General features: G+C 41.0%; 1 protein-coding gene across 1 annotated transcript in view; it reads left to right on the forward strand.

Moving 5' to 3' along the window:
• LOC106086039 (cardioacceleratory peptide receptor) overlaps window positions 1-13,836 on the forward strand; it is a 191,032-nt gene that overhangs the window by 160,410 nt on the left and 16,786 nt on the right. The gene's annotated exons all lie outside the window — the stretch shown is intronic.

Genomic DNA, 13,836 nt, shown 5'->3' on the forward strand with positions numbered 1-13,836 from the left:
ACACCTCTTTGAGGAGAAGTTTTTACATGGTACCCCGCAAATGCCGCCAGCATTAGGGAGGCATAACCACCGCTGACTTTTTTTTTTGATGATTTTCTCGCCAGGATTCGAATCCAGGCTTTCAGAGTCAAAGGCGGACATGCTAACTTCTGCGCTACGGTAGCCTCCAATATAGCCCATATGGAATATTTCCGGCGTTACTACAGAAAGAGGCAGACTATCTGGCGCCGCGTCTGTCCAAATTTTTCACAGCGTGCATAGGACTTTCATGTATTCCGTAAGCCTGGCAGGAGGCAAGGGTGGTGTTTATACCCAAGCCCGGCATGACATGTTATGCGACACCAAAGGCCTACAGACCTATAAGCCTTACATCCTTTCTACTCACAACCATGAAACGTATTATGGACACCATGATAAAGAGTATGACATCCAGCGAACTGCTCAAATACAAACAGCATGCCTATGTCAAGGGAAGGTAGGTGGAGACTGCCCTGTACGAGGTTGTGCATAAAATAGAAGAATCCTTCGATTTCAAAACGTACACCCTGGCGGTATGCATTGACATCGAGGGGGCTTTTGACAATGTGCAGACAGACACACTGATCCAATCCTTAGACCAGTACCGGGTGGACCTGGTCCTTAGAGACTGGATGAACCATATGCTAAGGAACAGGTGGATAAATTGTGTGTCCCATGGCATAAATATACAGGGGGGCATTTTATCGCCACTCCTATGGGTGACCACCATGAATGACCTATCACGGATGCTGACTGAGGAGGGATTTGAACCCGTCTGCTAAGCAGACGATTTTATAATACTTCTAAGGGGTAAGGATCTGAACGCTATGCAGAAGGGCCGAAAGGGTCTTGCATATGGCATATGACTGGGTTACACCCAGAGGTCTCAATGTTAACCCAGAGAAGACTGAAATATGCCTGTTCACGAGGAAGACGCAGGCGGGCCAACTTAACGCACCACGTTTCCTCAATAAGACGATTTCGATATCTGACAAGGTCAAATACTTAGGTGTGTTCTTGGACAGGAAACTGAATTGGAAGTGTCACATTCAGGAGCGTACTGAGAAGGCTCACAAATGTTGGGCACTATGTAGACGCGCAGTAGGCTCGAAATGGGGCCTGAATCCGAGGATAGTCCACTGGCTCTACAGGAGCGTGATTATACCAATACTTACTTACCCCTCAATAGTTTGGTGGCCTGCTAGGGAGAAAAAGTGCAACATAAGGATCATACAACAGGTTCAGAGAACATGTTGTCTTGGCATGGGCGGAGCGCCCACTAGAGCACTGGAGACTATTCTAGATATCTGACCCATTGACATACAGATTAAGTGTGAGGCAGCCACTGCGGCTATGAGACTTAAGGCGATGGGAGAATGGATTGAGAATGGGAGCAGCTCATACCATCATATAATCGGGGCGAGAATAGGAAACCTGGAAGGAAGGGAAGAGGTTTCCGATTGGATCCCTGAGATGAAACTTGAAGTCGAGTGCGAGGCACTGCTGCCATCGGCACGGTCTTGGATTGACGGAACCCTGGTATTGCCATCTGTAAGATCATGATACACGGATGGATCAAAGCTAGAGGACAGAGTGAGCCTGGGCGTTTACATTGATAACCCAGGGACTGAGATCTATTTAAGACTGCCTGACCATAATACGGTCCTGCAGGCAGAAATCCGGCCGACGTGAGGTGGTGTGGTGCTAACGCAAGGACTTCGAGTATGAACATCTTTACCGACAGTAAAATTGCCATAAGGGCAATAACAACCAGGACGGTAAGGTCACGAAGTCTTGCAGTGTAAGAATGAGATTAACGCCTTCTCTCAGAATGGCAAAATCTGCATCGTTTGGGTGCCGGGTCATAACGGAGTAAGGGGAAATGAAAAGGCAGATGATTTGGCGGTGAAGGCCAGAGGACTGCCGTCAATAAACTTGGTTAACCCGAAGCCTTTCTGGTCGACGCAGACCGAGTTAAGGGAGTGGGCGCCGAACTCGCATAAAACATTGTGGAACAGCGAAACAGTCGGTAGAACGGCGAAAATCCTGTGGGGGGATCCAGATCGTGAGAAGACGAGGCTATTACTGAAAGGAAGCAAGAAGGAGGTCAGTATAGCTATTGATATCATAACGGGACACATAGGACTACGAGCTCACTTATGTAAAATCGGTGCGGCAAGTGATAACATGTGTAGGGCATGTAGGGAAGATGATGAGACGTTGGAGCATTTCCTTTGTCATTACCCGGCTTTCGCGTCCAACAGATACCGATGCTTAGGTGGAGACACAATATCAGATATGAACCAACTTAGGGGAGTTGTATTGAAAACAATTAAGGATTTTGTAAGTAGCACGGATTTCCTTAAAACTTAAAATTTTCGTTTTAGAGCGCACAACAAGTCGATTACTGGCTTAGGTGTATGTCCATAGTGGCATGGGGCGGATTAATATCAGCACCCTAATGCAGTCCATTCAAGGAATCTGCCAAATGCGATCCACGGCGAAGGGCATACAAGATTCAGTCTGGCCAAATTTAAAGTGCTTTTACATCGCTTAGAAGTCTTTCGACTTTGTCAGACTCATACTTTACTCCCAAGTGTCAGCAAAAATTATTTTGTGGTAGGCATGATTCAATTCATTAACTTTCTTCGCTTTGTTCATTAAATCAGAGCGTGTATAAATCATTAAATTGCTGCAAAATTATAAAGAAAATCTATGACATGCTGTAAAATGAATGTCAAAACTAAGTTGGGTATGTAAAATCAAGAGTAAGCATTTGCTTCTTCAAATTGTATCTTTCATTTAAGCAAAACAATGTTTTTAAGTATTGCAACGGATTCCCCTTCTAAGCTTTATCTAATATAAATAATCACAGCCACATATGTTGAGCAGACACACAGTACTGATTAAATATGTGGTAAAGTGCCAAAGAGGCATATATCAAATAGCATACATCTGGTAAGACCTACACATACCTTCAAGGACTTGATTACATTCCTTGGCACAGTCAAAACATACGAGAACAAGTATGTGTCTGGCTAAGAGTCTGATGAGATGCGATGCAGACAAATACATACATTTGATTTGATGAACTGATGTCACTTTCTGCATGCAAATGTGGCACATTCCGTAAGAAAGTGAAGTGAAAATAATATGAAAACAGTAAAAGCGTGCTATGTTCGGCCAACCGAAACTTGGGAACCCACCACCGTTTAGACTCAAAAACGGCTGAACCGATTACCTTGAAATTTTCACAGATTGTGTAGGTTGATCTGGAAGGAAACATAGGCTATCGGCAGGGGGCGGCGGACTCTTCCCGTTACCCCAAAAATAACACCCAAAATCACAAGTGGACCGATGACGCCAATATGGATATCAAATGAAAGGTATTGAAGAGTAAAGTACGTATTTCGTAATAAAATTTGGATCCAAGTGTCTGGGGGGCCACCCCAGTCCCAAAATCTCTTAAAATAGGTTTATTTGACGATCATGACAATATGGGACTCAAATGAAAGCTGTTCGGGAGTAGATTCAGGATTAGATTGATAACGAAAGGGGGCAGACCCTCCACCGTTACCCTAAAAATACCATGCAAAATCAAAAGTGGACCGATAAGGACAATATGGGACTCAAATGAAAGGTATTCGGGAGTAGATTACAAATATGACCAGGAAGTAGGAATAGGCTTTATAATTTATTGATAATGGAAGGGGGCAGACCCTCCACCGTTACCCTAAAAACACCAACCAAAATCAAAAGTGGATCGATCGGGACAATATGGGTATCAAATGAAAAATATGCAGGAGTAGATAACGAATCTGGCATACAAATACATGTCGAAGTATAGGGGGTCACGCCACCCCCACAAAAACGACCAAAATGGGCACATTAGCCAATCACGGATATTTGGGACTCGGTTTGTTTGTTCCGTATAGACTGTAAATTGTGTAGGTTGGTCTGGAAGGAAATATAGGCTATATAATTGTTCGTTATCGGAAGGGGGACGGACCCTCTTATCCCAAAAACACAACCCAAAATCAAAAGTGGATCGATCGCTACAATATAGGTATCAAATGAAAGGTATTGGAAAGTAGAATACGAATATGGTATTAAAATTTAAGTGTAAGTACCCATCGGGCCGCCCCAACCTCAAAACTCCCCCCAAACAGATTTGAATCTGGCATACAAAATCAGATCGAAGTATAGGGCGTCACGTCACCTCCCAAAAACGCCATTAGACCCATCATGACTATATGATACTTGGCTGAACCGATTTTCTTAAAATAATCATAGATTGTGTTCGTTTGTCTGGAAGAAAACATAGGCTATATAATTTTTATATATCCCACTTACCCCAAAAATGCCACCCATATTCGAAAGTGGTCCTATGGGCACAATAAGGATATCAAATGTAAGGTATTGGAGACCAGAAAACGAATATGGTATTAAAATGTGGTTGCAAGTATCCAGCGGTCTATAACCTGTTATGTCGGTCTATAACCTGTTATACCTCCCATTTAAAACGATCTTCCGACTTCACTTCTTGAGTGGTTGCAAGCGGCAATTTTTGTCTGATTTGGCTGAAATTTTGTATGCGGTGTTCTGTTACGACTTCCAATAACTGTGCCAAATACTGTCCACATCAGTTTATAACCTGATATAGCTCCCATGTAAACCGGTCTCTAGATCATTCTTGTTCGTTTCCAAATAGCTTTACTTTTTCCTGATTCGGTTCGGTTCCTAGAAGCTTTACATTTTCCTGATTCGGTTCGGTTACCAAAAGCTTTACTTTTTCCTGATTTGACAGAAGTTTGGTATGTAAAATAAAATTATGCCCATCAACTAAATTTATTTTGTATAAATTTTAAGCAGTATCCATGGTGGTGGGTTCCCATGATTCGGTCCGGCCGAACAAAGCACGCTTTTACTTGTTACATTTTTAAACAATAGGGCAGAGGGTGTATTCATTTAGTCATTCCGTTTGCAACACATGGGAACATCAATGTCCACCCTACAAAGTAAAAGACGATTTAACGATGCCCGTGTGTCTGTCTGTCTGTCCGTCCTTCTGTTGTAATCACTCTACAGTCTTCAAAAGTTGAGATATTAAGCTGAAATTTGGTACATATACGTCTTTTTGATGCACGTTGGTTAAGTACTTGACCGGGCCAAACCGGACCATATTTGGATATAGCTGCACTGTAGACCGATCTCACGATAAAGGGTCTGAAGGCCATAAAAGCTTTACACCACCATTGTGGTACAGGGTATTGTAACTTTGTGCATTTGTTTGTAACGCTAAGAAGGAGTAGAGTTTGACCCATTGATAAGTATACCGATCGGCTTAGAATCACTTCCTGATTCGATTTAGCTATGTCCGTCTGTCCGCCTGTCCATGTATTCTTGTAATCAAGGTGCAGGTGGCATTTGTTGTCCGATTTTCACAAAATTTTGCACAAGTCACTTTTTTGGTCTAAGGATGAACGCTATTGATTTGAGAAAAAAATCGGTCCAGATTTAGATATAACTCCCATTTATATCTTTCATCCGATATGGCCTATTAAGGTTGTAAAAGCCACAATTTTGATCCGATCTTTATAAAATTTTGCACGATATGTTTTTTTTTACATCCCAACACGTGTACACAATTTCCTAAAAATCGGTTCAGATTTAGATATAGCTCCTATATATATCTTCCATCCGATAAGGCCTATTAAGGTTGTAGAAGCCACAATTTTGGTCCGATTTTTACAAAACTTTGCATGAGATGTTTTAATTGACGTTCCACTATGATTGCAAAATTTCATAAAAATCGGTTCAGATTTAAATATAACTGCCATATATATCTTCTATCCGATATGGACTTTTGAGGCTATAGAATCCACAAGTTTGGTCCGATCTTTAAAAACTTTTACATGGTATGTTTTATTACGTTCGTGTGCAGAATTTCATTAAAATCAGTTCAGATTTAGATATAGCTCCCATATATATCTTTAATCCGATATGGCCTATAAAGATTGTAGAAGCCACAATTTTATTCCGATCTTTACAGAATTTTCCACGAAATATTTTATTTGATCTTTCAATATGTGTGAAAATTGTCATAAAAACAAGTGAAAAGCCGTCAAATTCGGCCGGGCCGAACTTTGGATACCCACCACCTTGGGTGTATATGTTAACCACCTTTCGTCAAAATCCGGTGAAAAATGCATACCTTATGCCCCATAGCAGCTATATCGAAATATGATCCGATTTGAAGCAAATACTAATAAGAACAACTCAGTGTTCAATTGTGTATAACAAAATATTGAATAGCTATATTTAAAAATAAACCGATCTGAACCATATACGACACGGATGTCGAAAAGCCTAAGATAAGTCACTGTGTCAAATTTCAATGAAATCGGATTATAAATGCGTCTTTTATGTGACCAAGACTTTAAATCGAGATATCGATCTATATGGCAGCTATATCCAAATCTGGAACGTTTTAAGCCAAATTGAAGAAGAATGTCTAAGGGCCCGGTGTATGCCAGCGGGGAAGCACGGAACTCGAAAGTACTTTCACAGCAGCAGCTAATGAAGCATCTTAGGTGGAATCGTCCACAACTAAAGAGCGATCTGAACCAGATACGATATGGATGTCGAAAAGTCTAACATATGTCACTGTGTCAAATTTGAGCGAAATCGGATTATAAATGTGCCTTTAATGGGCCCAAAACCTTAAATCGAGAAATCGGTCTATATGGCAGCTATATCCAAATATGGACCGATCTGAGCCAAATTGAAGAAGGATGTCAAGTAGCTTAACACAACTCACCGTCCCAAATTTCGGCGACATCGGACAATAAATTCGCCTTTTATGGGCCCAAAGCCTTAAATCGAGAGATCGGCCTATATGGCAGCTATATCCAAATATGGAGCGATCTGGGCCAAATTACAAAAAGATGTCGAAGGGCCTTACACTACTCACTATCCCAAATTTCAGCAAAATCGGACAATAAATTCGCCTTTTATGGACCCAAAGCCTTAAATCGAGAGATCGGTCTATATGGCAGCTATATGTAAATCTGGACCGATATGGGCCAAATTGAAGAAGGATGTCGAAGGGCCTAACACAACTTACTGTCCCAAATTTCAACAAAATCGGATAATAAATGTGGCTTTTATGGGCCTAAGAACTTAAACCGGCGGATCGGTCTATATGGGAGCTATATGAAGATATAGTCGGATATAGCTCATCTTCGAACTTAACCTGCCTATGGACAAAGAAAGAATCTGTGCAAAATTTCAGCTCAATATCTCTATTTTTAAAGACTGTAGCGTGATTTCAACAGACAGACGGACGGACATGGCTATTGGACACCCATTATTACTGAGTGCTGTACACGGTGCGTATACGTTACAATAATACAACCACAAAGTATACGCTCCCATGTTCAGTGAAACAGCCCATATGAGTCGTACTGCCTTCAGGATGTGCCACGGCTCGTCTTTTACAAAAATAAGCAAACAGTCACTTTTTGTGACACACAACGAAATGAATTATAAATAATTCAATGTACACATGTGCTAATGTATCTTTAATAAATTTAATAAATCACCAAGATGCAAGCACAGAAGTGAAAGAATGAATGAATGAACGAAAAGCATAAACACAAACCTGAACATCTTCCAAAAACAAACTGACATAAATCTCTGTAGATATGGTATGGAAATTGTGAAATATGATGTGTTTGTTTTGTTAAAAAATAATACCCTCAGAAAAATGTCCTTTTCATTTATTCGTAACACATTTACGGCTGTATTCACAAGACTTAAAATAGATGCGAAATAGGTTTATTTGACAGATTTCCTTTATAAAACTGTCAAATAAACCTATTTCAAGGCTTTATAAGACATTATAGGTCTTTGTCCATGTTCTTGAGATAGATTTTTTCATTTCGATGCACATATTAACAAGCTGTTTTCATATCTTTCTCGGAAAAATGTTGAAATTTATGCCAACACATTACTATCCAAGGGAAAGGGGGTTAGAGTTCCTCTCTTACAATGCGATATTTTCTACACAAATGTGGATAAAGTTAAAAATCCACGTGACGGGTTAATTTTCAATAAAGTTTAGTGGAATTTTAAATAACATTTAGGCATTCCACCCAACTGACTTTGCCAAAATGACTGGAATTGTCATGGCGTTAATAAAAATATGCTATTGATTGTATAATTTGCTCCGCATCTAGAAATTTCTATCGGAAACTGGGAGGCAAGCTGAGCGGTCAGAGGATGCAATAGACGTTTTGTCGGCAGTGGGCCGGATGATGGGCATCATAAAGAGGGGATGCAACAAATGTATGCCAAGACTCAAATAGCCAAATGGAAATAGAACAGAGGTACACTGGTGGAATGACGCTATAGCTGAGCAACGAATAAAGAGGGCAACATAGGCTGAGCAACGAACGATGGCTGGCAAACGAAGCAACTGCATTAAACTACGACTCGAACACATGAGTACTCGACGCAAAAATGTGGCCGAGGCAGAATTTGCTCTATACAAGGAGGCAAGTAAAGTTACTTTCTCCCGCAAACTTCTCACATATCCATGAAGCTGTCCGATTCAAGTTTAAGCTCCATGATAAGGGACTTCCTTTTTATATTCGATTCCGAATAGCGTGCCGCAGTATAATATCCCTTTGGCGAGAAGTTTTTACATGGCTTCTATGTACGGCATAATACCACACAAATGTCGCCAGCATTAGAAAATCACCGCTGAATTTTTTTTTTTTTTGAAGTCTCGCCAGGTTTTGAACCCACGCGTTTAGCGTCCTAGGCGGATATGTTAACCTTTGCGCTACATTCCATTAAGAAACATAGGCAAACTTCTCACATATCTATGAATGCTGTCCGATTCAAGTTTAAGCTCCATGATAAGGGACCTCCTTTTTATATTCGGGTCCGAATAGCTTGCCGCAGTGCGATTTTACATGGCTTCTATGCACGGCATAATACCTCACAAATGTCGTCAGCATTAGGAGGGGAAAATGAACGCTGGAAAATTTTTTTCTCAAGTCTCGCCAGGATTTAAACCCATTCGTTTAGCGTCCTAGGCGGACATGTTAACCTTTGCGTACTACGGTGGCCTTTAGAGGCGACATAAACCAAAACTATTGGGACCTAGGATACAAAATGGTGTTGGATATACTCGGCATACGGAGCCTAACAGCGGTGATGGACGGAAGAACATTGTAAAATATAGCCCACACACGCTTCCTCCGACACGAGCGTATAGAAGATGAAGTTTGTAAAGAGTCAAGCGCTCGACGCAGAAATGTGACTGAGACAGAATTTGCTTTAAACAAGGAGGCAAAGAAAGTTACTTTCTGCCGCAATGGAAAGAAAAGTGCGAGGACTTTGCAAATGCAAATTTTCCCTAGAACATTACATTAAGCAACAGGGACAAACTTCTCACATATCAACGAATGCTGTCCTATTTAAATTTAAGCTACACGACAAGGGACCTCCTTTTTATAGCCGAGTCCAAATGGCATGCCGCAGTGCGATACCCCTTTTGGGAGAAGTTTTTACATGGCTTCTATGCTTGGCAGAATACCTCACAAATGTCGTCAGCATTAGGAGGGGAAAATCAACGCTGAAAAATTTTTACTAAAGTCTCGCCAGGATTTGAACCCAGGCGTTTAGCGTCCTAGGCGTACATCTTAACCTTTGCGCTACGGTGGCCTTTAGAGAAGACTTATACCAAAACTCTTCTGGCCTTGGATACAAAATGGTGTAGGAAAAACTCGGCATACGGAGCCCATTAACGGTGATGGACGGAAGAACAATGAAGAGTATAGCCCACACACTCTTCCCCCGACACGAGCGTACAGAAGATGACGTTTATAAAGAGCCAAGCGCTCGACGCGAGATGTGGCTAAAAAAGAATTTGCTTTAAACAAGGAGGCAAATAAAGTTACTTTCTGCCGCAAAGAAAAGAAAAGTGCGAGGACTTTTCAAATACAAATTTTCCTTTGAATATTACATTATAAATGATCATTTTATGGGGCCAACACTTTAAAACGAGATATCGGTTTATATGGCAGCTGTATCCAAATCTGGACCGATCTGAGCTAAATCAAAGAAGAATGTCAAACGCCATAACACAACTAACTGTCCTAAATTTCGGCGAAATCGGACAATAAATGCGCCTTTTATGGCGCTAAGACCTTTTATCGAGAGATCGGTCAATATGGCAACTATATCCAAATCTGGGCCATATTGCAGAAAAATTTCGAGAGGCCTAAGTTCGGCCGGGCCGAACTTAACTCAATATCCCAAATTTCGGCGAAAGCGGACAATTAATGCGCGTGGACCCAAGACCTTAAGTCGAGAGATCTATATGGTATGGTCTATATGGTAGCTATATCGAAATCTGGACCGATCTGGGCCATATTGCAGAGAGATTTCGAGGGGCCTAACTCAACTCACTGTCCTAAATTTCAGTAACATCGGACAATTAATGCGCCTTTTATGGGCCCAAAACCTTAAATCTAGAGATCGGTATATATGACAGCTATATTCAAATCTGGACCGATCTGGCCCAAATTGACGAAGGACGTCGAAGAGCTCAACGCAACTCACTGTCTCAAATTTCGGCAAAATCGGACAATAAATGCGCCTTTTATGGCCCCAAAACCTAAAACTGAGAGATCGGTCTATATGGCAGCAATATCCAAATCTTGACTTATCTACGCCATATCCCAGGAAGATATCGAGGGGCCTAACACAACTCACTGTCACAAATGTCGGCGACATCGGATAATAAATTCGCCTTTTATGAGCCCAAAACCCTAAATCGAGAGATCGGTATATATGGCAGCTATATTCAAATCTGGACCGATCTGGCCCAAATTGACGAAGGGCTTAACATTACTCACTAACCCAAGTTTTGGCAAAGTAGGACAATAAATGTGCCTTTTATGGAGCCAAGACTTCAAATCGAGATATCGGTCTATATGGCAGCTACATCCAAATCTGAACCGATTTGGGCAAAATTGCAGAAAGATGTCGACTGGCCTAACACAACTCACTGTCACAAATTTCAACAAAATCGTATAATAAAAGTGGCGTATATGGGCCTAAGACCCTCAATCGGCGAATCGTTCTAAATGGGGGCTATATTAAGATATAGTCCGATATAGCTCATCTTCGAACTTAGCCTGCTTATGGACAAAAAAAGAATCTGTGCAAAGTTTCAGCTCAATATCTCCATTTGGAAAGACTGTAGTGTGATTTCAACAGATAGACGAACGGACAGACAGACGGACAGAAGCACAGGCGGACGGACACACGGGCGGACGGACGGACAGGCAGACAGACGGACGGACAGACGAACGAACAGACGGACGGACGGACAGATGGACGGACGGATAGATGGATGGACGGACAGACGGACGGACAGATAGACGAACAGATGGAGGGACGGACAGACGGACGAACAGATGGACGGACAGACAGACGGGCGGACAGATGGACGGACATGGCTGTATCGTCTTAAATTTTTACGCTGATCAAGAATATATTGGGTTGCCCAAAAAGTAATTGCGGATTTTTCATATAGTCGGCGTTGACAAATTTTTTCACAGCTTGTGACTCTGTAATTGCATTCTTTCTTCCGTCAGTTATCAGCTGTTACTTTTAGCTTGCTTTAGAAAAAATGTTTAAAAAAGGTATATTTGATTAAAGTTCACTCTAAGTTTTATTAAAAATGCATTTACTTTCTTTTAAAAGATCCGCAATTACTTTTTGGGCAATCCAATATATACTTTAAGGATCGGAAATGAATATTTCGATGTGTTGTAAAGGAAATGACAAAATGAATATACCTCCATTCTTTGGTGGTGGGTATAAAAATCTTATTGCATAAAAGCCACATTATCTGAACTTTAAATGTTGCTCTTAAGGTTAGTTCCCATGGAAGCGCAGTATGAAAAATGCGAAACCTTTTTATTCACAACTAAATCAACTTTATTGGAGACAGAAGTCGAAGTCGCAGAAGTCGAAATACTAGTGGTATTATCCGAAAGAAATTATCCACAACACATTGAAGTCTTTAGGCTCATCAGTTTGTCGTTGTGTTTACTAAAAACACTAAAAATACCGATTGACAAGAATATTGGAGAACGCAACACCTAGCTCAATAGTAGCTTCACGAAGAAAGGTCCTCATGACTGGAGCGACGGGCAAAAGAAATATCATAAAACACCATGACGCCCTGACTGAATATCGCAAGTAGAGTTAAGAACTTGAAGATTCCATCACACAGAGGTCAACCCCAATATGTCGCAATGGATTAACAGAATTATTAATTTTTATACCCTCCACCATAGGATGGGGGTATACTAATTTCGTCATTCTGTTTGTAACTACTCGAAATATTCGTCTGAGACCCCATAAAGTATATATATTCTTGATCGTCATGTCATTTTATGTCGATATAGCCATGTCCGTCCGTCCGTCCGTCTGTCTGTCTGTCGAAAGCACGCTAACTTTCGAAAGGAGTAAAGCTAGCCGCTTGTAATTTTGCACAAATACTTCCTATTAGTGAAGATCGATTGGGATTGTAAATGGGCCGAATCGGTCCATGTTTTGGTATAGCTGCAATATAAACCGATCTTGGGTCTTGACTTCTTGAGCCTCTAGAGGGTGCAATTCTAACCCAATTGTAATGAAATATTGCACGACGTGTTTTGCTACGATATCCAACAACTATGCCAAGTATGCTTCAAATTGGTTCATAACCTGATATAGCTGCCATATAAACCGATCTTGGGACTTGACTTCTTGAGCCTCTAGAGGGCGCAATTCTTATCCGATTAGAATGAAATTTTGCATGACGTATTTTATTATGACTTTCAACAACTGTGCCAAATAAGGTTTAAATCGGTTCATAACCTGATATAGCTGCAATATAAACCGATTTGGGATCTTGACTTTTTGAGCCTCTAGAGCTCGCAATTATTATCCGATCGGAAGGAAATTTTGCATGACGTATTTTAATATAATATCCAATAACTGTGCCAAGTATGGTTCAAATCGGTTCATAACATGATATAGCTGCCATATAAACCGATCTGGGATATTGACTACTTGAGCCACTAGAGGGCGCAATTCTTATCCAATTGGAATGAAATTTTGAACGACGTGTTTTACAATGATATCCAACAACTGTGCCAGCTATGGTTCAAATCGGTTCATAACCTGATATAGCTGCCATATAAACTGATTTTGGGTCTTGACTTCTTGAGCCTCTAGAGGGCGCAATTATTATCCGATTTGCTTAAATTTTGTACGACGGATCCTCTCATGACCATCAACATAGGTGTTTATAATGGTCTTAGTCGGACTTTAGCCTGATACAGCTCCCATATAATTCGATCTACCTATTTTACTTCTTGAGCCCCCGAAGGTCGCAATTCTTATTCGAATTGGCTGACATTTTACACAGCTCTCCAACATACAATTTAATTGTGGTCCGAACCGGACCATATCTTGATATCGCTATAATAGCAGAGCAAATCTTTGCTTTTATCCTTTTTTTCCCCTAATAAGGGATGACGGGAAAAGAACTCAACAAATGCGATCCATGGTGGAGGGTATATAAGATTCGGCCAGGCCGAACTTAGCACGCTTTAACTTATTTGAACTCCTTATTTCTCGCCGGGATTTAAGACCAGTCATTCATCTTCAAAGGCAGACATAATATTCTTTGAGCTACTGTGGCCATATCAACAAAATACAAACAAAGTAATAGAAAATTGTACC

Source organism: Stomoxys calcitrans, chromosome 2 (assembly GCF_963082655.1).
Source record: "Stomoxys calcitrans chromosome 2, idStoCalc2.1, whole genome shotgun sequence".
In the NCBI taxonomy this organism is placed as follows: domain Eukaryota; kingdom Metazoa; phylum Arthropoda; class Insecta; order Diptera; family Muscidae; genus Stomoxys; species Stomoxys calcitrans.